Below are 26,046 nucleotides of genomic sequence, written 5' to 3'. Positions count from 1 at the left end.
TTCTAGTCTAACTAACTAACTAGCTAGCTAGCTAACTAACCATGTCTTTGCTCTTCTCAGTACATGTCCTTCCATGTCCCACCCTTGTACCTTTGTACAGGGTGTTCCAATGTCTAAAATTTTTTCCCTCTTTACCTCTTAGAATCTTGAGCTGCCTTTGAGATGAAACTTAAGTGCTACCTTCGGCAAGAGAATTTTAATAATTACTCCTCCTTCATTATACAAATAAATACGAATGCTTCTTCCCCCTAAAAATGGATTTCTATCTTTGCAGCATTCAATCCCCCAATAGAATGTAGACTACTTGTATGGGGTCTGTTTGATTTTTGTCCCTTGCCTTCCCAGCCTAGTACAGTATCTGATGTGTGTGTTTATGCAATGTCCGGCACTAAACATTGGTCCTGACACATAGTAGGCACTTAAAAATGTTCATTGCTTGGCTGGTCTGGACTTTGTCATACTGTTGGTGAGGAAGATCCCTAAACTAATGTAAATTGGCAACTTGCTTCGAACTTGCAATCTCAGCGACCAATGAGAAGTCATGACTCCCCAAGTTTATCAAATCCATAGAGTCTTCTGGGTATGGTTAGAGAAAGATTGAGGACTTGGTCTGAAGGAGGAAGACCTGAGATGAAGTCCTGCCTCAAACACTTACTAGCCATGTGACACTAGGCAAGTCACTTTGACACTCTGAGCTACAGTTTCCTTATCTGTAAAATGGAATCACAATAGCACCTCTTTTCCAGAGTTGTGGGGATCAAATAAGATAATATGTGTAAAATGCTTTGCAAACCTTGAGGTTTCAATGTTTCGTTGCTCAGTTGTGTCTGACTCTCTGCGATCCCATAGACCACAGAACACCATACCCTTCTCTCCTCCACTCTCTCAAAGTCTGTCCAAATGCACGTTCATTTTTCCAAACTAGTTTTTCATCTCATTCTCTGCCATCCCCATGTCCTTTTGCCTCCAATCTTTCTCAACATCAGGGTCTTTTTCAGTGATTTCTGTCTTTTCCTCATGTGGCCAAAATATTTAAACTTCAGAATCAGTATTTGACCTTCTAGTGAACAGTCTGAATTAATTTCTTTAGGAATTGACTGAAAATGATATCCTTGCTATCTAAGGGATTCTCAAAATCTTCTCTAGCACCATTTGAATCTGAAAGCATTGATTCTGTGGCACTCAGCTTTCCCTATAGACCAGCTCTTACAGTCATACAATGTTATTTATCATCAACATTATTTGTCATTATCACCACCACCACCATCATTTCCACCCCCACCCCGACCCCCACTGACATCAGATTTAGAGCTTGAAAAGACCATACACATTACTGAGTATAAACATTTCATTTTATTAGCTAAGCAAACTGAGGGAGGTAAAATGTTTTGCCCAAAGACATCTGCTTTGCCAGATAGTAAGAAGCAGAACCAGGAACCAAGCTTAGGTATCAGACTCTTACCCCAATGTCCTTTGTTTCAACAAGGACAATAGGATGTGGGCTATTCTTTTAGGAGTAAAAGGGGAAAAATAGGATCCTATTTTTGATCTGTATACTTAGAGATCTGTAGATGGTAACAGTACCTATAGAGATGAGATTTTACTGCATGGACTGGGATAGCTGAAAAATGCCTTTTACTACCTAGAGAAGCTCTAAATCATTGAGGAAATGAGATGGTGTGTGACAAAAAGGAAGCCATTTTTTTTTCATGGCAGGGTTGTTAAAACTATTGAATTAACCTCCTGGCATGAGAAATTCTATGGTTACCAGATTTAAACATAATGTCATTTTGTCCCTATTTTTCCTATGTTCTAATACTTAGACTGGCCCATTGCGTTTATCTGCCAAAATTTATGATGACCTGTCCTATCCTCCCATCTTGCTTTCTTCCATGAACTTATTAGTTTTTTTTTAATAGGGTATGCCTACTCTCCTTTTATCTATCTATCCATCTATCTATCTATCTATCTATCTATCTATCTATCTATCTATCTATCTATCCATCCATCCATCCATCCATCCATCCATCCATCCATCCATCCATCCATCCATCCATCCATCCATCCATCCATCCATCCATCTATCTATCTATCTATCTATCTATCTATCTATCTATCTATCTATCTATCTATCTATCTATCTAATCTTTGTTATTTTTGATTAATTTAAAAAATTGATAGTATTTTTCCAATTACATGTAAAGATAGTTTTCAACATTCATTGTTGTAGAATTTTGAGTCCTGAATTTTTATCCCTCCCTTCTCCCCTCCTCCCACCCCAAGACAGCAAGCAATCTGATATAGGCCATACATGTACCATCATGTCAAACACATTTCTACATTAGCATGAACTTAATAGTAAAGTTTAAAAGGAGAAGAGCCTCTCCTTGGCAAGGGAGGTCCCAACCTGGAGTACTTGAAGGGTGGTGGTACGACATGGAAGGAGCTCCTATGGTGCACATTTCTGCACCCTTCAAATTGTGGCTCCCCAAGGAAAAAGACAGCTGCCCCACCCTAGTTCTGGTGGTGAGTATGGTCCTGGTGATGTGCTGTTTACTGATGGTGATAAGATCAGCGTTTCTCTATTTCTCCACAACAAATATTAGTTTTCCCAAAAGGCAATAAAGCTATTTATGGGTTTTGATTGCCCCTGCCTCCTTTAATACAACTCTCTGGTCACCTATAGGCATAAAACAGTCCCACTCCTGTCTCCACCTGGCTCTTTAGATTTGACGGATTTCTGAAGACCACTCACTTCACCACATTCTGCCTTGATTCTATGTCATATTTCTACATACAGACGAAGGAGGTCACCTCCAAAGTAGCTAAGTGCCTTTGTACCTTTGTTGTGTATTTTTGCTAGGTTGGAGAAAAGTGTACCTCCTTTTGTTAACTGTTGGCTGACTTGCCATTTCCTCCTTTCACTCCTCGTTTCCTCTCAACATCAACTCTAAATCATCAGAGTATTGGCATTAGGAGCACCCTTCACTCCTATCTTCTGAAGAACAAGCTTGAGTAGGGTTCATAACCAAAGTCTCTGGGTGCTGATTTTTTTCAGTCATAGCATCTCACGTAGATTGTGTACCCAAGATATGGAATGGATCAGGTTCACTCTTTGTAAAGGTAGGGTCTCTACAAGTCCTCAAAGAAACTGCAGTATGACTTCAAAGTGTTTCTAAGGAAAGCAGCCATTATACAGGGAAGAAAAAAACCTTGTGAGGAAAGGGTCCCCTTTTCCAAACCACTATTACCAATTACAATCAACTGCTGACCAGTGATCACTGATGGGTCAGGCAAGCCAGCCTAGCTCAAGCAGCAACACTTCCTGAGGGGGAGATGAGAGAATGTTTATGCTGGACAAATCAAACCACCAGCATCAGAACCACTTTGGTCACCACCTCCCTTGTACCCTGAGGGAGAAAGGCACCAGAATCTCAACACTGGATTTTTAGAGTCACATGAAGAGGACAAGGACAACGCCAATAGTTTTATGCACGGGGTAGGCATGACTGGGCAGTGCCTGTGTGCTTTGGGGTTCCCCAGATACATGGCTTTTCACTGACTTCCCATGCTTTGAAGTCTTTCTTTCCTCACCTCTGCCTTCCAGCTCCCTGCAAATCTTACCTAAAATCCTACCTTTTTCAAGAAGCTTTTTTTTTTCTTCAGTCTCCCCGCAGTGATTTCCTTCTTTCCAAATGTTCTGGCCAAACCCGATGTGGATGTAATGTTTTCACATTCTCTTCCCTATGCTTTCTGGGATTGTTTTTGTCTTTCTTTGTAACCCTAGGGCTTAGCATAGTGCCTGGCACACATTTGGCTTGTTGACAACATTTAACTTGGCTTGACTTCAACATATCTAGTCTGACTCATGCCCACCGCATATCTCTCTGCCTTCCAGCTGCCCCGGCTTTCTTTCAGTCTCAGCTAAAATCCCACCTTTTACAGGAAACCTTTCTCAACCCCCTTAATTCTTTCCTCTGTTGATTATATATAATTTACCCTGCTCATGACTTGTTTGTATGTGATACTTTTATGCATATCTCTCCCCCAATTAGACCATGAGTTCCTTGAGAACAGAAACCTTTCTTTGTACCCTTAGTGCTTAGCACAGTATCGGGCACACAGTAGGCACTTAATGCATCTTTCCTGACTAATTGACTTCATTCTCCACTTTCCATCAAGATTCCCTAAACCTGTTTGGATAATGGAACAGTGTTTGAACCAGCGCTACATTCCTGAAAAGGACACACCAATCAACTGCTATTGAAACTCTCAAAGGTCATGACCTTCCTTACTTTTGGGATTTGTATTCCCATCACTTGGCACAGCTCCAGGCCTATAGTAAGCACTTGCCGAGTACTTTATTATTAATTAATTAGTTAATTCATTTGTTCAAATGGAAAAGAAATTCTGTTCAAAATGAAAAGAGCATATATGAAATATCTCTAGGAACACCTATCAAGACACAGGAGGTATATCAACATTACTATTAACCTAACTTTAGAGAAATAAAGGAAGAGAAATAACTGAAGAGATCAATTGAAGTTGATCAAGAGATCGACTGATCATTGTTGCATTATGTAAGCATCCTAAAATAATATTACTTAATTGAATTTTAAATTTCCTACTGTACTAATCAAATGAAGAAAAGGTTAGGACTAGAAGAAGTAATGACAAAATTTATATTAAGGATCAATAGTTAAAGAAACCAAGGAGAAATAATGTAGGAAAAGCAAAATAATAATAATAATTACAATAAAGGGTTGTAGCAGTTACTCTTCTCCAAATTATACTATGAAACAGTAGTCATTGAAACCATTTGGCCCAAAATTTTTTTTAACTTGATGAAACAGACATTCATGTGATTTGGGGTGTTTTTGTTTTTGTTATATTTTAATGTGAAGAAAACAAGGAACATAAGTAATCATGATTACTTATGTTCCTTGTTTTCTTAACATTGACCCATCCTTGCATGTCTATTATAATCCAGGATGAATAATTTCTTGGAAGATTTGTCATCTGACAAGATTTTATTTAAAATTTTGAATTGGCATTCATAAATTATGTTGGTTTTTCGTTCTCTTCTCCTGTGTTTTGCCCTTCCCTTGTTTAGGTATTATGGCTATTTTTGCCTCGTAAAGTGAATTCAGCGTGATGCTTTCTCAAACTTTCAGAATAATTTGTGTAGTATGAATAGTAATTATTTTTTAAAAGTGTGATACACTTCTGTGAATCCATTTTGGATGAGAAAACACTTTTTAGAAATAATTTCTTTATAGTTGGTTCTATCTCCTTTTCTGAGATTGTTATTTAAGAACTTTATTTGGTCTTCTGTCAGTTTGGGTAGTATATATTTTTGAAGGTAACTCTCTTCTTCTCTTGTATTTTCAGTTTTGTTCATATATAACCATGTGTAATGGCAAGCGCAGAAGTAGTTCATACCCTGTTTCAGCTATTGAATGTTTAACACCTTGTTTCAGTTCAAGTTTCTTTTGAACCTTGTACCACGTCTGTTAAGAAACAGAACGTGTGAACCCCACAACTTGTGAACTTCTGGGGAGGAGCACTGTGGAGGCAGGGCAGCAGCTGCTGGGCTGAAGAATGGAGCAGAACTGATAAGAGGACTCGTGGTGGCAGAGTGGAGAAGGAGAAAACTTGTGGTGACTGGCACTCTGTCTGCTCTGTCTGCATTGATGTTTGTTTGTGATACTTTGTACAGGAGCCCTGGGACCTTCCTGGAAGCCCTGAAAAAGGATTTTCTGGTTGTATGTTTACAGAAGTTCTGGAGGAGGGTTTTGGAGGTCCTGGGACTTTACTGATGACTTGTGCTGACCTCTTGGACCTTGTTTGTGGGTCTGTGTTGATTTCTATGTTGATGGATTTGTGCTGACCTCTTGGACCTTGTTTATTGGTTTGTGCTGATTTCTATATTGATGGTTTGTGTTGAGTTATCAGACCTTGTTGGTGGATCTGAGTTGATTTTACAGGCAGACAGTGAATTGATGATGGTGCTGACCATGTGTATGGATATTATTGTGGTTATGTCAAGCTTTGTCTTCCCAGAAACAGGAACTGTGAAGGACTTGAGGTGGACTGGACAATGAGAACTTCAATATGGAACTGGAACTGGATGAAGAACTGGACAAGGAACTGGAAGCTGCCTGCCTTTGAACCCAGGTGACTGTTGGAGATGGGACCATGGAAGAGGAACCATGGAAGCTGAAAGCCAGTCTCGAGTCAAGCTGAAAGAAGACTTTACTTGGATACTGTGTACTAACTGAGAAGATTATGATTTACCGTGACCTAGGGGTGGAGAATTTTGACTTTTGTACTTTGTGATTGAATTAAGGATTTTGTGATTGACTAAATAAATGTACTTTTTTAAAACTATGTGACCACTTTGGTGAAAACTATGTGGCCATTTTAGTGATAAGTTGTTGAGTTGTGACATGGTGAATACTGTATTTTTATTTTCTGTGAAAAGCTGTAACATTGTGAATGCTGTATTTTGATTTTCTGTGATAAGTTGTAAGATTGTGAATTCTGTACCTTGATTTTCTGTGAATGTTTTGCTTTGATTTGTTATTGAATATATAGAGATTTCACTATCCTATGAAATCAGAATCTTGAAGGCTGTTCACAGAAGCTGTCTTCTGGAAAGCTGCTCTGGTTGGCTTTACACCATGTATGATAAGTTCTGATGATTTTTTATGCTGTGCAGGCCAGAAATTGTTTTTCACAATCCTTATCTCTCTTCCAAAATATTCAAGAATATCCTCATTTGGGTGGCTCCATCCTCTCTTGGGGGCATTCATGTGTTATATGTCTCATCAGATTTCTTTTAGTGCATTATCCTTTATCTTACAACAATTATTCATAGATACCTGAACTACTTACCCTGATCTGAAGATCATTTTCCTTTGTGTAAGTAGTATCTTCCTTGCTGGTTTGCATATTTATACTCAAAGTCTTTTCATTTTCAGGAGGAGTTTTCTTCTTCTTCAGATCATCAGTAACTTCAGTTCTTATTTTCAAAGCTCCCCCTGTTGTTCACTTTCTATTTCCCTCTTTTCTTTGGTTTCTCTTTGAGTGCCCCCAGCAAACTCATAATTGGACAATTTCATTATCTTACAATATCAAATTAGCCTCATTACTCATACCGCCTCAGTAGCTTCTATTCTAAACTGGAGGGCGGAGTCACAAATTCCTCTATTTAGAGGAAGAGGAGAAGATTGATATTTCCTCAGACAGCACATTTTCCACTTTTCTGAACACATTTTGGACTTCTTTGACTTCTCCATTTTTCCATGTCCCCGACCCAACCTCTTTTCAACTTTCTTTTGTGTATTGACTGCCCACATTAGGTCATAAATTACTTTAGGGCAGGGACTATCCTTTTCACATTTGTGTCCTCAATGTTTAGCATAATGTCTGGCATTAGCAGGTACTTAATAATTATTTATTGACTGACAATTAATTCTTCTTTGATGGTAGTGTCCCTAGGGGAAGGATCTGAAAACTTTCTCAGCCTTTATTGAGATGATTGAACCTAATTAGAACCTAATTCAAGGTTCATCTTTGATCTTTACCCCAAGTGAATTATAGGGATAGAGAACTGGGCCCACTTGGATGCTAAGCCTTTTCTCTTTCTGTTGTCTTGACTCAAGTGAATTCCTACCATTTGGATCTCTGAGGTATAGGGAGAAGGGGTGGGTATTAGGAAACAATTGTATTTTGTTCTAAACTCACTGATTTATTTGGAAGCTGTGTTTCTAGGAGTATGGTGGGTTCTGGGGAAGAGAGGGAGGACCAAGCAAGCTGGGGGTTAGGGATTAGTCTTTGTTTTTAGTTTACTGAATTTTTACTCTGTTTGGGTTCTTGGTGTCCTGGACCATGGAAACAACTGGATTGACTTTATTTGGTGCACAATTTCTACTTTGGAGTGCTTTAAGAATTTGTGATGATTAGAGAATTAATACACATTTTATTTGTCATATGATCCATAAATTAGTGCCTTTGAAAAATAAATCACATGCTGAAGCACAGGGAAATTTTAAGCATAAAAAGCAGAAACAATCAACATATACTTTATGTAAAATAAAAAATGACTAATATAGAAAGCACAAATAAATATACATGCTTAAACAGAAGGAATAATGACATCTTGAACAGTAAATTTATTTTATTAAAAAATAAATGTATTTTATTAAAAAAATAAATTTACCAAACAGCTGTGTGAAAGAATGATGATGATGATGGGACAAATCAACAATTCTGGAATGTTATATCCCTAAAATAACACATTATGAAAATAAAAGAAAATTAGTTTAATGAACTTAATAAGCAAGTAGAATATCAACATCAGTTAAATATTGTAACAGTAGTAGAATATCAACAAATAAATGAATCCAAATATGCAAAAATATAGTAACTTTTGTAAGTAAGAGAAGAAATAAATGTGAGATTCAAAATAAATAAATAAATGTGAGAAATAGAGAGAAATAATGTGAGAAATGCAAAATAAAATGCAAAAGTATATGAAAAATATTTTATGTTCTTAATCAACAGCTGAAAGGAAAAACCAAAAGATGAAGGCAAACAAGAAAGCACAGTAGCCCAATGAGCAAAATAATCAATTTCACATAAGTCAAAATTTATACAATAGATGTTTGAGAAGCAAAGAAATTGAACAAGAGAAAAAATCCTGAAGGAAGATATAGAAACTTTCTGGTTAATTATCTGTCAACAAAAAGTTAAACAAAACTAAAGCTTGTGTTAGATAAATATGAAATGGATGCAGACAAAAGTTCCACAGGTATAAAGAGTAATTTGTTATCAATTTGTTGATTATTGAACAAATCACATGAAAACACTTCAACATTTGTACCATTTCTTGTGATTCACTTCTACATTCATGACAATTACATATTTCAAATATATAAAATAAATTCAAGTTTAATAAGAATGTAGAGTATTGGATATGTATATGTCTAAAAGGTCAGGTTTATCATGCCTCTTTTCCCTTTTCCAATTATAGTTTCAGCTAGTTCTTTTCCTAAAATCCAAGAAAGCTGTCCTTAAGATTTTATTGGCTACATAGGCTAAGGCTCAAATCTCCTAGTTTTAAGGCACTTAATAAATATATTTTGATTTGACTGAACTTACCTTCATATAGAAATATATCTGGCTCACAAACTAAGTGTGGTGACTCACATGGTCTTGGGACATATTCCAAAGGTCAAGGGACCTAATTCCACTTGGGTGTGACATTTTATGCCCTTAGAAGAACAGAGATCCATGTCAATGTGGCTGTTTCCTAAAAAAACAAAACAAAACAAAACAAAAAAACAGCTTGAGGGGAAAGATATTGAGTTTAGTTCTGGATATGGAGTTTAAGATGTTCTGAGATATCCAGTTTGGAAGTCCAATAGAGAGTTGAGATCTGAGAATGGAAGTCGGAAAAAAAAGTTTAGAGGTGGGAAAAAAAGTAGACTTGAGAATTATCAGCATAGAGATGATAATTAAATTCATGGAAGTTGACGAAATTACCAAGGGAAATAGTATAGAAGGAGGAGTGAAGAGAGACAAGAATAAAGCCCTGGAAGACATCAGATTGTTAAAGTATGTGACCTGGATGACAATCCATCTAAAGAGACTGAGGAGCCATTAGAAAGGTAGGAAAAGGAGATAGTAGTGTCCTGAAAACCTAAAGAGAAGAGATTATTAAGGAAAAGAAGGTGCTTGGCAGTGTCAAAAGCTGCAGAGAGGCCAAGAAGGATGAAGTCTGAGAAAAAGGCCATTAGATCTGGCAATTAAGAGATCACGGGTAACATTGGTGAAAACAGTTTTCAGAGGGTTAAGAGAGTGAGAAGAAAAGAAGTAGAGGCATAGATGGTCTGATGAAGAATTTTAGTCATGAAAGGGAGGAGAAATATGGGACTAAAACTAGAAGGGATTTTTTTTTTTGAGGATGGAAGAAACATTGACATGTTTGTAGGTAGTAAAGAAACAGTCAATCCATAGAGATTGGAGATAAGTGAGAAAGTAAGGATGATATAGCTGAAGGAGAAGATGGGATGGAATGGGATCATATGTAAATGTAGATGGGTTGCCTTGAGCAGGAAAAGGGTCATCTATTCACAAGAGATAAGAATGAAAAAGAAAATAGTAACAGAAGACATTTGAAGTGAGATGAGGAATATGAGAGAGGAGGGAATTCTTGGTTAATAGTTAAATTCCCTTGGTGAAACCAAAAACCCTTGGTTAAATTCAGGGGCCATGTCTACCTGAACTGAGTTTGGTATTCTTATGGTGTATTCTGTTTGTGCTATGCCTAAAGAAACTTACTTTTGTTAGCTATTAGGCAACCTATAAGTATCTCATTTCATTCTAATATGGGAAATAAATTAACAGGGGACCTTTCTGAGTCAAGCTTAGCCTATTACAATATGAAAAATTATTCTCTATTTAAAATATACCGCTAAGACAATAATATCAAGAATAATTGATACATTGTATTCTAAACTAAAAACGTGGAATCTTTCAAGCACACAGTTTAAGTCCATCATGGTTCTGCCCATTACTTCTGAATGGACATGAATATGACTTTTAAGACAAAGACAGAGTTGTACCAAAAATTATACTAATCTCTTGGTGTATATCAATGCCATCAAGTTATATGGCTGTACCGAAAAACACATTAAACAGCTCCTTCATTTAGGGGAAACTTTCTTCAATGATATAAAAATGTCTTTTGGACTGGATAACTGTAAAATGCTTGGTGTACCCCAGGGACAAGAAGACAAGCAAAGACAAAAAACTCTTCACTTGGCTTTGGAGGTCAGACCACATCAATCTATGATGATAACACCTATAAAAATTTTGGTCTTCCCCAAGCAAAGACACACTGAGCACAAGACAATTGAAAAGAAAAGCTGAGGTTGAGCATTTTCAGATTAACATCTGGAAATCAAAGTCTAGTGGGTAGAACACATTTAGAGCAATGAACACCTTTACAATAACAGTCCTAATTTGTACTTTTGGCATTGATGACTATGGATTTAGAAGTTCAAACAAAAAACCATACAATGTTAATGAAATACAAGGCTCATCACAAGGCAGCTTTAGAAAGATTGATGTTTCCTTGCCAAAAAGGAAAAAAAAAAGAATATTGAGAGATGTTCTAAGAGCACATGGCAAGAAGGTTGAAAGTGATTGTTTTGGAACAAATTATCTTGATTCTCCGGGAAGTAGTAAAGGTTGACAACAGATCTATACCACTGAATTTGTCATATATAATCCATAAAGCATTTTTTCTCTGGATTGAGCCCACAGAACAGCAAAGGGTCAAGAGTGAAATCACAAGGGCTAAATGGGTGAAATCCACATGAACTCAACCATGTGTTAATGAAGAAACATCAAAGAAATGGTCATCATTCAGATTTGTTTATAGAAACAGAGGGGTATAATTACCTCCAGAAATTTCACAAAGGTGAACCAGGGGTCTGACAGAATATGCAAAGAGGTAGTGGAGATTGTACAACATGACTGCAGGTTGACATTATTTTAGCACCCTGTGGATACCTATGTGGACAAACTAGGCAGCAAGAATTACATATCAGAAATTCCTTATATTTTATAAAGTTTTTTCAGTTGTTCAGTCATGTCTGACTCTTTGTGACCTCATGGACTATGGCACTCCAGGTCCTTCCATCTGCCATTACCTACTGAAGTCTGTACAATCTTATGTTTGCTGCTTCCATGACACTAACTATCCATCTCACTCTCCACCATTTCCTTCTCCTTTTGTCTTCAATCTTTCCCAACATCAGGATCTTTTCTAATGGAGTCCTATCTGTTTATTATGTGACCAAAGTATTTAACTTTTAGTTTCAGCATTTGTCTTTCCAATGAACAGTCAGAGTTAGTTTCTTTAAGTATTAATTGATTTGATCTCCTTACTGTTGTTTATCATGTTGTCCAGATTTGCCATAGCTTTACTTCCAAGGAGCAAACATCTTTTCATGGCTGCAGTCACCATCTACAGTGATTGTTTAGCCCAAGAATATAGTCTTACACTGTTTCCATTTCTTCTTCTATTTACCAGGAAGTGATGGGAACAGGTTTTTGTTTTAATGTTAAACATCAAGGCAGCTTTTGCATTCTCCTCTTTCACCCTCAAGATGCTTCTTAATATTTCTTGGGGGTGGCTAGGTGGCACAGTGAATAGAGCACTGGCCCTGGAGTCAGGAGGAACTGAGTTCAAATCCGGCCTCAGACACTTGACACACTTACTAACCATGTGACTTTGGGCAAGTCACTCAACCCCAATTGCCCTTCAAAAAGCAATTATGTATATATACACACATATTTCTTTACTTTCTTTCATCATAATGGTATCATTTGCATATCTGAAATTGTGAATTAGTCTGAAGAGGTACAGATTGGTTTCTCTAGTTCATGAGTCCCCATCAGTGTGTTCTTCATTGATTTATCATTGTCTTTTTCAGTGATGTCCATGTCTCCATAACTCCATTTGGGGTTTTCTTGATGTAAACTGATGCAAACAGGGTTAAGTGAGTTGCCCAGGATCACACAGCTAGTGAGTATCTGAGTCTGTATTTGAACTCATGAAGATGATGTCAAGCCCAGTATTCCATTCACTGCAGCACCTAGCTGCCCTCTTTCAGTTCAGTTGATAATTAGCTAGACAGACTGAATTAACTACTGAGTTCCCTGGATTCCTTTAAATTTCAGCTAAAATCCCATCACTCACAGGAAGTCTTTCCCAACCTTTCTTAATTTAGTGTTTTCCCTTCTTTAATTATTTCTTGTTTATTCTCCATATATAGCTTGTTTGTACTTATTTGTTTACCTGTTGTCTCCCACCATTAGACTGTAAGTTCCTTGGGGGCTTGTTGCTTGGTCATTTGTGTCCAATTTTCAGTGACCCCATTTTGGCTTTTCTTGGCAGAGATCCTGGAGTGGTTTGCCATTTCCTTCTCCAGCTCATTTAACAGATGAGGAAACTGAGGCAAACAGGGTCAAGTTACTTGCCCAAGGTCACACAACTACCAAGTGTTCTGAGTCCAGATTTGAATTCAAGATGATCCTTCCCGATTCTAGGCACAGCGCTCTATCCACGGCACCGCCAAGGTCCTCTGTCTTTTGTTTCTTTTTACATCCTTAGCACTTAGTCTAGTGTGTGGCCCATAATAAGTGTTTCATAAATTTTTCACTGCCAGACAGAAATAGGTATTTATTACATTGGTATAATGAGAAGAGTTGGTATAAGCAATTTTCCACCCCTCAAACTAACTAACAAAGAAGCAATACTCTTCTACAAGTTTATACAATATCTAAGGAGAAAATGTGTTTCAGTTTTGAGAGTAGATTTGGCAAAGGGGTAACTTCACAGGTCTTGGCTTACTGGAAGTCTTTCTCTCAACTTTGTGGTGTTCTGCTGAAATTCTGCTAAGCTTTCTGCTGCACTTCTTGTAGCACATAAACCCTGTCACACCAGGCCATCTATTTTGTTTTCAATATCTTACTCAGTTCTCAATACTGACGGCTAACAGTCCCTGCTCTTCCTGAAACATTGTCACGGAAATGCCAAGTCTTTTAAGCTTTCTTGTTGTCTTTGCCATTAGACTGTAAGCATCTTCAGAGTAAAGATTGTCTTTTTAACCTTTCTTTGTATCCCCAGTACTTAGCACAATGTTTGACACATAGTAGGTGTTTAATTAAATGTTTCTCAACTGATTTATCACTCTGGGGTGATGGTAATGCCACCAGAGGGAAAAAAGGAACATTTTTCCCTCATTCTGGTTTGAGGCAGGTCCTCCCGAGTGAATCCAGATCTTTGTGAACTCAGAGAAGAACTCTTCCTCTTGATGATTACCCTTGGGCCTTAGGTCACAAAAATAATCCAAACATGCAAGTAGAAAGAAAGATAAATGAACCTCTTTTTTTGTATTTTTATGTATTTTCATGTGTATGTGTGTGAGTTTAAAAACAATAGACATATTTCATAAATATCTAATTCAGTGAATTTCTTTAATTGGCTTCTTTCCTAATTTTCCATGTTCTTTGTGTGAATTTGGCATCATTTGGGTCCCTGATTGGGGTTTTCTCTGTTGAAATTTACTGTATGTTCACTCTCAAGGCATTTTCTATCTACTTCAAGTTTTTTAAGGCCTTTCTTAAAATGATGCCCCATATATTGTTTGAAACTTTCAGTAATGCACTGTTTACTGCTTGGTTCCACATAATTACTTAAGACGTTAAACAACACCAGACCTAGTGCTGACCCTGTGGCGCTGCTTTGGACTCCTTCCTTCCCTTCCCTCCCCCCATGCAGTGCCATTTATCATTACCCCATGTTTATGTTCTTTTATCCAATTTCTCAATCCTTGTGCAAACTTCCATAACCAGGCAACACGATTTCATTTAATTCAAATTCAATCCAAACAAAAAACCTTTTCTGAGACTATCAAATGCTTTATGAAGGCCTAGTCCATTTGCTTGAGTGCCCTTTAGCTAATGCAGTTGCTTAGAAAATTACAAATTGGTCTGGCACAACAGATTGATCTTTATATACTGGTCATTTCCTTCATTTATTTCTTATTCATTGTTAGAGTAGGTGATAAACAAGTGGTTACTTGTTTAACAGCAGTTAGGAGTTTATATAAAAAAATGGACCATAACATGACTTCTCCTAAGTGGTGTTCCAGTTGAAAAGATCATTCTTTTAAAATGTTTCTCCAGTCTTTATGATTAGTTTTTTATTGGTTCAAAATAAAGTTGGTAGAATACCACATTGGGCTAGGATCATGCTGTAGTCAGAAGAGCAGTGGAGTTGAAGTCAGAGGCCCTAGTTTAAAATTCTAGCTCTGTTATTCACTACCTATACAACCTCGGGCAATTTACTTGAACTCTCTGGGTTCAGTTCTCTGGGTCAAATTGTTCTTCCAAGACTTTAAAATGTTGGATTAGAAGGCCTCCGAGGAACTTTTCAGTTCTGTCTAAAATCCCCTGACTTTAAGTGAATGACCTGATGAATATCTCTACACAGTTAAAGAATCATAATTGAAGGCATTCTCTGAGACTGTCCTTTGGCCGTTGCATAAGCGAAAAAGAGTTTTTCATCAAATGTTTTAAGTTTAAGGTAATCTGAACATTTTTAATGGCTTAAAGTATCCAATCAATCAATAAAACAAAAAAAAGTACTGCACTAAGCACTGAGGATACAAAAAGCACAAAAGACATACCCTGACCTCAAGGCAGTTACAATCTAGACAACATGCAAAGAAATAATGCAAAGCTATATAAATATATATACACATGTATATATACACACATGTATACACATATGTATACATATTCATACATATATATACAATACATATGTTTGTGTGCATATATATATATATATGGAATAATTTACAGAGAAGACTCTGGAATTAATAAACATTCTTTACAAGTTTTCTGGATAATGAATAAAAATTACAATTATAGCTTTAGCTATCCCAATCTAGAAGATTCTAGTTTATTTCTAATGGCCATGTTCTATCTGAGGAACAGCCCAGCTCAATATGGAAAGGCTCATGACCAGTAGGTAGGGAATCCTTTGGCCACAGCAAAGGCTAAAATAAAGAGATATATAAGATGGCTCCTAGCCATTGTGGCAACCCATAAAATAATGTATCAAAGGACTCCCAGTCCTGGGTGTCAACTTCAGTCTCTTTAGTGATGGTGACAGAGTTCCAGAAATGAAGGTAAAGTGTATAAAGAATCACATTGTTATGCTATCTATAAATATTAATTAACTGTAATTTAAATTAAATATTTTTATCCAAGTTCCCATGAGTCAACATAATGTCCAAAGAATTGAAGCATATCAGTGTATATGTTCTGGCTACAAATGAAACCAAATATATAAATCAATCAATCAATTAATAAAAGACAACCATAAAATTATCCAGGTCCTCATAGGAGCTTACATACTCTTGGGGGAGAGACCTGAGACTCAATTAAGATAGATAAGAGCACTTAATGATGCAACTGGAAAGAGTATAACCTGCACAAAAAATGGAAAAGCTCAGCAAAGATTTCCATCACTAAATATTTTCTCCAGCAATTATTAATAAAGGAAACATATTTGGACAATGATCATTCCCCAATGCACTGTGCTACATGACTAAGTAGGAATGACATTACGGAAAACAATGGTGAGAAGAGTAGTTGGATCAAGTCAAGTAGACACAAGGGAGATAATGTTAAAGGTTATGTAATCATCACATTGAGAAATATATTCAAAAGATATGTGAAAGAGAAGCAAATGGATCATACTTGGATAAAATCATGAATACTTTCGTTGTAGCAAATAACTAAAATTAAAATCAATAACTGCCAAATCATATGCTTGCATTTTTCATGAGCACAACATTCTCATGAAAAAGATTCTCACACATTTATCAGATGTGTCCCTGATGAAAGCATGAGAATAAGACAAGGAAAATTATATTATATAGATAGGATCCCAACTCTTTAAGATAACACAAATAAATGAAAAGTTCAGAAGTACAAAATCCACTGTGTTTATTGTTCATTGACTGAAAATATAATTTTATTTGGTGGAGCAAAAGGCAGCATTAAAAAGACTCTTCTCCAAGAAAGAGTCTTAAGGAATATATTAATATCATTCTAGAATCCTTTATAGATATAAAACAGAAGTGGTTTTGTTCAATAATTCTCCAGTTAGTAGCTTCATACATAAACTAAAAAAAATATTTGTCAATATTGTGTAGACTGTTTAGCTTAGTGTCCAAAAAAGAAAAAAAAATATTCCTCTATAGATGATGACATCCTTCAAGTGGTTATTTTTTTTTTACAGATGATAGCATGTTAATTACATCAAACAATTACTTGAGTACCCTACAGAGTGACCTAAATGGAATTTACAATTAGCTATTCAAAAGATTTTTACCTAAAATACATACATGGGGGGGGAGGGGGAAGGAATATCCATTAGCAAGAATTAGATGAAAGATTCTGATTTTGTCTAGTTTATGACATACATTTGAATGAACTTGAACTAAGGAGGTAGGTGGTACAGAAGATAGATTGCTGTACCTTAAGTCAGGAAGACCTGAATTAAACTTTCCCCTCAGTACTTACCAACTGTATAACTTGAACAAGTCACATAATGCCTGTCTGCTACAGTTTCCTCATATGAAAAATGGAGATAATAATAACATCTCCTTCCCAGGGTTGTTAGGAAAATAAGTGAGATAATATTTAGAAAGCACTTTGCAAGTCTTAAAGTCTATATAAATATGAGTTGTTATTATTACACAATCCCTCAGAATATACATCATGGATAGACACTGCAAAAGGACATTGAGCTGTGCCCAGAAACAACTAGGAGAAAGACAGGGAACTGGAATACATTTGGGGAACTACTCAGTGTTTTCATTGACTCAAGCTTTTCCCTCAGGAGAGCACCACAGAGTAGAGTATTAGCAGCACTAGCAGCAGTAGCAGCAGCAGCAGCAGCAGCAGCAGCAGCGCTAAGGGAAGGAGAAGGATAGGCAGCAGCAGCAGCGGTGATAGTAGCTGTAGTAATAGCTGTTTGTCTTTTGTCACATCTGTTATATGTATCAAGAAAAAAGGAAAACAGATGGGCTGCCTGAGCATTGCAATGACATCCAAGGAATATTTCAAAATAAAAATTTAATTTTTAATGTTTTTTATGCCACAATCCCTTGTTAGATGATTACTCCTTCACTTTCCCTCACTCCAAACTTCTCTTATATAAATCATTTGATAAAGTCAATCCAGCAGTGGCTAAGTGCCACAGTGAATAAGAGTGATGGCCCCTGCTTTGGGAGAACCTGGATCGGTTCTGGCCTCAGATACTTAACACCCACACAAAAAACACTGGCCATGTAACCTTGGGCAAATTACTTAACCCCAATTGCTTTAAAAAATAAAGTTAATCCTACTGACATACCAATGCAATCTAACATGGAACATTCTGTACCTATAGTCTATCACCTTTCTACTGAATGAAGGGAAATCCATTTCATTATTTGTCATCAAGCTTGGCCATTTTATGTAATTTAACTTCTGATATTAATGTTATTTTAGGTATCTTACTGTAGTTATTTGGTTATGTGTCTTATTATGTATCTTACTGTAGTTTATTGGTTCTGCTTTCTTCATTCTTCATCAGTTCAAGCAAGTCTTCCCATGTTTCTTTGAATCCATGGAATGTTAAAAGATATAGAAAAAGAAGCTGAGTGTCTTGGTGAGATACTCTTTGGGGAATTTGTGGGAGGATGTGGGCAGGAATCACTGATTAAATCAAATTAAATTAACAAGCATTTATGAAGTGCTTTCTTTGTGCCGGTCAATTGATAAGCGCTGGGAATACTGAGAAAAGAGCATGTAGTCCCTGGGCGGGGGGGGGGGGGGGGACCTCGCCTCACATTCAAATGGAGCCCCTTCTCATCTAACATGTAAGAAGGCATGTATGGGTTATGGTTTGAACATGTGGGGATGTGTCTGCATTGATAGGATAAAAGGTTCAAGTAAGTGTATCCTAGATATAATCTCTGTGACTCCTAGTTTATTTACCAAGATCCCAAGTACAACTGAAACCAAAGAGTCACATCATGGTGAATGTGTGCATGTATGTATGCACATGTAGATTATCTGTCTTTCTATCTCCACACACAATACACAACACACACATATACATGCACATCAGGGCAAAATATATACATACATGTATCTGTATACATATTTTATATACATACATATATGTATATAGAGAGACAACTATCTATATTTCTTTCTCTCTCTCTATCCCTAAATTGGGAGGGAAAGATGATATTAAGATAAGCAAATATAGAGTCAATTTGAACACAAATTACAGTCACATGACCCAGTTCCCTTGGGGTATGGAAGGTTCCAGGGTGCAAAGGGAATTTTTCTGTCTAGAACAAGCGCTTCCTTCTCCAGGATTTTTCTTTTTTCAATTTGTTGCCATCGATCACAATGAAGCTGTGTCCTGAGAACGTGAGACCATTCAAAAGTTTTGGTTCTCTGGGTGATTGAAGGATGGACTCCCTTCCTTCTGAAGTCCTACTGCATAAAGAACACGTATAGCCTCAGGCCGTCTTTCTGCAAAGTGCTGTGGGCTGCTCCTAGCATCCTATTTAAAGCATCAAAACCAACCTTTTCTTTTCCTACCTTGGACTTAGCCGCATTCCACGGTGCCATGACATTTCTATCAGGTCTCCTTCATACAGCCCTTTCAATACTCCAATAAAGGAATGAATACCAGAGCCCAGCCTTTCCCCCATTCAGTTTTCAGCTCTGTTAGTTTTCAATACAAGAAATGTATTTAAAACTAGATAAGGTTTGTTAACTCTTATATGCCACTGCCACTCATCCTAGTCCAAGAGAATAAAACTACATATGTGACAAGATTTGCAATTCAAATGACATCATTTGACTCTGAAAATGTAGCATTCTTTGAAGAAGGGGTCTGGGATGGATGGATAGGGCAGGCAGATGGCAGAGAAAGGGTGGCATTCACCTACAGCAAGAACATTATAGAGCCATTTAGGACAAAACAGTGATTTCCTTTAGGGTTTACTTTAGAGATTTTCTAGTCAATTCAACCTGAAAATGTAACTCTCCCTTTGGCACTGAACTTCAAATTTGAGATGAAAATGCACTTGGTTTATGTTAGTCTGCTTTCTTTGTTTTTGTTTGTTTTTAAAGGAACATTGTGAAAAGAAATAGTTCTGCTTCTCATTATGTGGATAGCTGAATAACTGAAGGGATGCAAAGGAATGATACAACTTTAGAATCTTAAAAATGGTGTGCACATTTTTTTTTCAAGATGAGATTTCACAGGCTAGGTCCATAATGCATCTCTCAATCAAAGTACTTTCTTGAAAAAAGACAGGAGTAGGAAATATGAAGGATCTACTTAGAATCTGTTCCAAAATTACACAGTCCTTCATGAGCACTTGAACTGACTTTAGGTGTCTTTCATGTATATTACATTATTTTAGTATTTTCATAAAGTTTCCATTTATAAAACTTCATATGACTTTAACCTGAAAAACAAACCCACCTTTTTTGAATTACAGTGATAACAAAATGGCTTTGAATCATTTAATTTCAAATATTAATTTACCATTATGGTAAAAAAAAATAACAATTGCTTTCAAGTTCTGTGAAGGAGGTGGCTATTTTTCAAACCTTCTGAAAAATTACAATAAATGAACACACATTTCTGCTTTTTAGCAAAATCCACATATTTTTAAATTTGTGGAGGAATCTGTGAGATATTAAAACCTTTCACTGGTAATAAACACAACCCTCTAATAAATGCCAATATTCTTTGAGCAGGACTGTAATGGAGAGAATTTAAGAGTTTGTGAGATCTGCCATCTGGCTTGACCCGATCCCTCCAGCCTTCTATCCTAATGCTCCCTAACTCTTCAAATATCCTATAGTTTAGCCACAGTCCTTTCTTGTTCTCCTCTGCACAGGACATCATAAATGCTTGGAGTCTGGCCCCTTGTGTCTGTTATCTCACATCAAGGGACAGATCAGGTATTCCTCCTCCATGAAACTTACTTGAAAGTATACTGTCTCTCTTCTTAAATTTTCTTCCCTTCCTTCCTTCCTTCCTTCCTTCCTTCCTTCCTTCCTTCCTTCCTTCCTTCCTTCCTTCCTTCCTTCCTTCCTTCCTTCCTTCCTTCCTTCCTTCCTTCTTTCTTGGAGGCAATACAGGTTAAGTGACTTGCTCAGGGTCCAACAGCCAGTAAGTGTCTGACGCTTAATTAAACACTCTAAAGAAATACAAACAGCTGGATATATAGAAGATAAGTAAAGTAGGCTTGTATGTTGTTGTTGTGATTGGTCCTTTGTTCTTGGGGATGACCAATGACATTGAGATGACTTGCTCATTTAGTGAAGCAGTGTAGAGGAAAGAATATGGCCTTAGAGGAAAGGTTCTAGCACCTGGGAGGACAGAAAGAAGGGAATTCTGGGCCAGGGAAAAGGCTTCAAAAGGAGAAAGAGTGTTGTGGGTGAGGAATAGCAAACAGGTCACTGTAGCTGCATCAGAGAGACCAGAGAGGGCAGTGAACTATCAGAAGACTGAAAAAGTGGGGAGCAGATTTTGCAGGGCTTTAAGTATCACCTATGTGTGCCCATGGTGTACACATGCACACGTGCACACACACACGCATACACATGCACACACACACTCATACAGACACAATTCACAGTGCAGAGAATGGTAGAAGGGGAGGGCCTTGCCCAAGTCAATCAATGGCAGAGCTCAAACTAGAAGTCAGGTGCAGAGTGCTTTTCTTCTTGCACATGAAGTGGGTCATTTAGGTCAGACTGCCAGACTGCCAGGCAACAGGAAGGGGGGTGACTCGTGTGTTTCCTTTTCAACTTTGCCTCCTAATCGCCCTCCCATCTTCTCCCCCCTCCCCCCCCCAAAGCCTCCTTCTGGTTCTTTGCCCATGACCTGAGCCCAGCCCTACTGCTTCACCTTCCAACCACCCAACCCAATCCAGGTTAGCCTTTTAGGCACCTGACTACAATTTTATCCTTTAGATTATAGACTTCTTGAGAATGTAGAATATTCAATTTCATGCCGGTGTAATTTGGGTGCCTAGCTAGTACACACTTGAGATGATAAATGTTAGTCCAGCAGATGAAATAAATTGTTTATCAAAGCAATGAAATAACTGAGGCAAACCAGATACATAAGAGGAAAATAGTTTTAAAAGGCCACTTAAGTTTTTCACTTTTCAGCAGGAGGTGTTGGGACCATTTAGCTACAGGCAACAAGGAACAAGAGGCAGGGGTAGTATGGCAGTCAGATGGTGCAGTAAATAGTGCCAGACTTGAAGCAAAGAAGATGTGAGTTCAAATCCTACTTCAGATACTGAACAAACTGTGTGACATTGGGGAAGTCACTCAACCACAGTTTGTCTTAGGTTTTTTAGTGATAAATGGGGATAATAATAACACTTTAAATTCTACACAATTGCTAGCTATTATTATTATGAGGATTGCTATAGTTAGGAGATGGCAATTTGGGCTGAGATTGAGGGTACTGATGTATGTGTATGGGGGCAGGGCTGGCAAAAGCTTATCCCAAGGAACACTTCTTCCCAGGGGAAGGATAGGGAGAGGGACTCCATATTTCTAGATAAGCAGGTAAGGACACCTCCTCCATAAGGATTGCTCTGGTTATGCTGATCTTTAGTGCTTCCTTCCTCCTCTACTTTCCTCTTACTATGCTAACTTGCGTTTTAGTGAGGTTTACAAAGACCACCCAAGAGTGAAGGCATGTGAGAAGACAAAGGAAGGGGAAAGATTTTGGTTCAAGCATAAACCTAATATATTCATTGGATTGGCTTGGAGAGAGACATCCCAGGCCATCAATCCATTTATTTTCTTCTATGCAGCTGGCCGTGAAGAGGGTGGGGGGGTATAGAGCTATGACACCACTGTATAGCTGCAGCAACAGTAGTTTCAAGTGTACATATCTATTGTGATAAGGACCAGAAAGGCCTGAAAGCACACCTGGGATTGAGCTGTAAACTGCTTAATAGGGTTATAGTAGTCAACATTCCCAGAAAGAGTTGGCTTTGAATAGATAATTGGGTTCCTGCACAAGCAGATTTTGAGACTGGGGGGAAGGAGAAAAAATGCCTTCCCACGAAGTTAACTTCTCCTCTCTACACCCCAGTTAATTGAGGCTCTTTACCTCTAAAAATAGTTGAGACATGGAATTTCTCTGTCTTGAAGACTTTGACTCTGGAAAAAATAAGTTTTTATTTGGGTAACTCGATTGGAGGTGAAGACAAGAGAATGAAGCTATATTTGTGCTGTCATGTTGAGACACTAATGAGTTATTCAAGCTAGGTTTCATACTTTTAATATTTTTCTAACATTATATAAATCTACTAAAGTGAAAATGTACATTTAAAAGCTAAATAATGTATCTAAATGATAAATTTTCTGCACACAGTATGTCACATGTATTTTATGAGGAAAATATTTTTGTATACTCATCACAAGATATACACAAAGTAAATAAGAATTCATTATGATTCTTTTGTTCAATTACAAAAGGTTATTTTTTTCATTTATGCCACAGAGATGAAGAAAGAGGGTGGGAGAAGAAAGGGGAAGAAGAAGGGAGAAGAAAGGGGGAAGGAAGAAGAAGAAAGGTAGAGGAGGAAGAAGGGAAGAGGGAGAAAAAAGGAGAAAAAAGGGAAGAGGAGGGTGAGAAGAAGGAAAATAAGAAGGAGGAGGAGGAGAAGAAGGAGAAGGAGAAGACAAAGAAGAAGAGAAGAAGAAGGAGGAGGAGGAAGTCATCTCACCATCTATGACAGGGAAATGCCAAAGAACAGGAATGTCAGCCAGGGTCCTCTTCATCAGACACATTGTGTGCTCAAAGACTGCCATGATAACAGTGAAGGCCTGGAAAGAAGCCCAAAACACTAGCCAGTTGGCCCCTGGAGACACTATAGATTGAGTTAGCAAAGTAGTCAGCGTGATGTATCTGTTCCTAAGAGTAAAAAAAAAAAAGAGCGGCAAAGGGTTGCAAAATGTTTCTACTCAGAGCTTATCTGCTTGATACAGTGGACAGGAGGAAGAATGGCATTTCTGTGTTTTCCAGGACCACAAGAGTGAAATATACACTAGAACATGTCAGATATCAGAAAAACCAAATTTGAAAAATGTTTCAGTGCAGATGACACTGCACCAATGGTCGCAAACTCTTAAGTGTTCATCCAATGCACTGGAGAGATGAATAATTGTATTATGCTCTAGTGCTATGATAGCAAGCTTGGAAACTGTACCAGTTACAGTCAAAGGCTTTCATGCTTCTTCCAACAGTAGCCTTAGTCTTGAGTAAGACAGCAACACATTGCAGATCAATGCAGAATAATCCTAGTTAGGCTCCCCTTTGTGCATAGAGAAAGACAGAGAAGTCGGGGGAGAGAAGGGGAAGGGACAAGATGAAAAGGAGAGACAGAGAGAGACAGAGGGACAGAGACAGAGAGAAAGGAGAGGCAGAGGGAAAGGGAGGGAGGAACAGACAGACAAAGATAGAGCTTAGATGCCAGCTCAAGGTTAAATCTAGAGCTGTCTAGGGATTTCTCTTTGTCCTTCCTGATCATGTGTTTCCCTTTATATAGAACACTAATCATTCATAATTTAATGGAAATCAGCTTATTTCCTGGAGACAAAACTCTTCTGAAGAGTAGAATGAACAAAAAACCAAGACTGAAAGAAAGCAGGAAAATCCAGAGGCTAAGTGATATGATTGGGTAAAGGAGGTGGGGGTGGAAAGAAGGGGATAAATGTATTAGGTCCCACTGTGATGGCAAATTCTGTCCAGACAATTCACATTATAATGTGTCAGTGAACCAGACAAAGCTCCAGAATAAATGTATTTTTTCCACATTATTTGACAAAAAGTCTAAACAACACAGCACACCACCATATATACAGTGCTCATTGTCATGGTAAGAACTATACCAAGAAAGGTAAAACTATCAATGTCGCCTTAAAGACAACTGCTGAAAACAACCATTCAAGGAGCAGCTTGAGAATATTGCTGAAGACCTAGGAAAAGAAAGTGGAAGAAAACCTGAGTATTTCTCCCTATATGTGAGGTAGAAAACTTTAAAGTAATGTTGTCCAATTAAAGGAAACAAAAAGAAAACATGTGCCCTGGAGTGGGGAGGGGAAGGGGAATATCTTCATTTCTCACCAGACTAGTAACCAGATTTCTCAACATTACCCAGAAACTTTTTCTTACTGGATGATCACTTCAGCTTTGGAATTCACACCTTGGAAGCATCCTCCTCCCCTTCAGAATTCCTTCTGATTGTATGACTCCTCCAGAAACCTCCATTTAAAGAGGGCATCCAGGCCAGCCATCCCTCCATTTTTCTTCAGGTTGCAGACATGACTTCTCTGTCATGCCCCCAGCCAAGTACATTTTTCTTCCCTCCCTGCCCCCTTCAGCTTCCTTTTATGTGTTGCCTTCCCCTATTAGAATGTAAGCTACTCCTTTGGGATAGAGAATATTTTTCTTCTTTCTTTGATTTGTATTTCCAGTCATTAGCACAATATCTGGAACATAGTAATAGTTAATAAATCTTCATTGACTCTCTCTCTCTCTCTCTCTCTCTCTCTGTCTCTCTCTTCCTATATAAAATGCAATTTCATACACATATGAAATGATATAATCTATTGCTTGTTGTTTGTCCTTCACTCTGGAAGAGTACCATCCCATTAGGGAAGTGATGCCATGACATGCAACTAAGTTAGACTTAAGTGAGGGAGGGCTGTGCAAAGTCACTAGCCTCACTTTCACCTCTGGAGCCATATATAAACTATTATTTAGTAACAGAAATCAAAAATCAAAAGATTAAGGCAAAACAAGGAGTTAAAGCAGAGCAATGAACAAACTAAACAATTCAACATCAACTAAAACAATCCCAAACTTTATAACTATAGTATTGGGGTGCTGTGTGTGTGAACTAGGGACATGTCTCTAGAGTCTCCTTCCCTATCCTTCTCTGCAAGAGCAGATGGTCACTCTGTTCTCCTCTCTCTGAAGAGATGGGGTACTGGGTTAAATTATATCTATCTTCTCCATTATATATTGTTAGTCTAGGGGATGTAACTGTGGGGTTCAAGCCAAACTCCAGATCATTATTTCTTAGTAGGGAATGGAGGTCTTCAGGCTTTATATCCAAGGTTTGACACTTCTCACCAAATGCCAGTTCCACAATGAACACACATAGCAAATAGTGAGGAAACCCATTTATCAAAGGATACAAAGAAGAATATACACCAGTGTAATGCGAATGTAAATTTTAAAGATCTTCCCTGCCCCTAGGCTAAAGTGCACCAGAAGCCTGGGGAGGGAGGCTTGTTTTTCAGTAGATACTTTTTGATTGGCCAGTGGGTCAA

At 37.7% G+C, this 26,046-nt stretch overlaps 1 long non-coding RNA gene across 2 annotated transcripts in view; it reads left to right on the top strand.

The window, feature by feature from the left end:
• Window positions 1-26,046, top strand: part of LOC138163694 (uncharacterized) — a 443,738-nt gene that overhangs the window by 347,620 nt on the left and 70,072 nt on the right. The window contains exon 4 of one of the 2 annotated variants that reach the window (XR_011168896.1): window positions 23,210-23,612. The exons of the other annotated variant lie outside the window; for it this stretch is intronic. This is a non-coding gene — a long non-coding RNA (uncharacterized lncRNA). Of the gene's footprint in view, window positions 1-23,209; window positions 23,613-26,046 lie in introns of those variants that run through there. 2 annotated transcript variants of the gene reach the window in all.

The sequence above is a fragment of the Petaurus breviceps genome, unplaced genomic scaffold (genome assembly GCF_028583685.1).
Source record: "Petaurus breviceps papuanus isolate PSGF00001 unplaced genomic scaffold, PetGlider_PUasm1.0 126, whole genome shotgun sequence".
Lineage (NCBI taxonomy): Eukaryota > Metazoa > Chordata > Mammalia > Diprotodontia > Petauridae > Petaurus > Petaurus breviceps.
The sequence above is the reverse complement of the archived record's forward strand: the minus strand, read 5'-3'. Positions and strand labels throughout refer to the sequence as shown.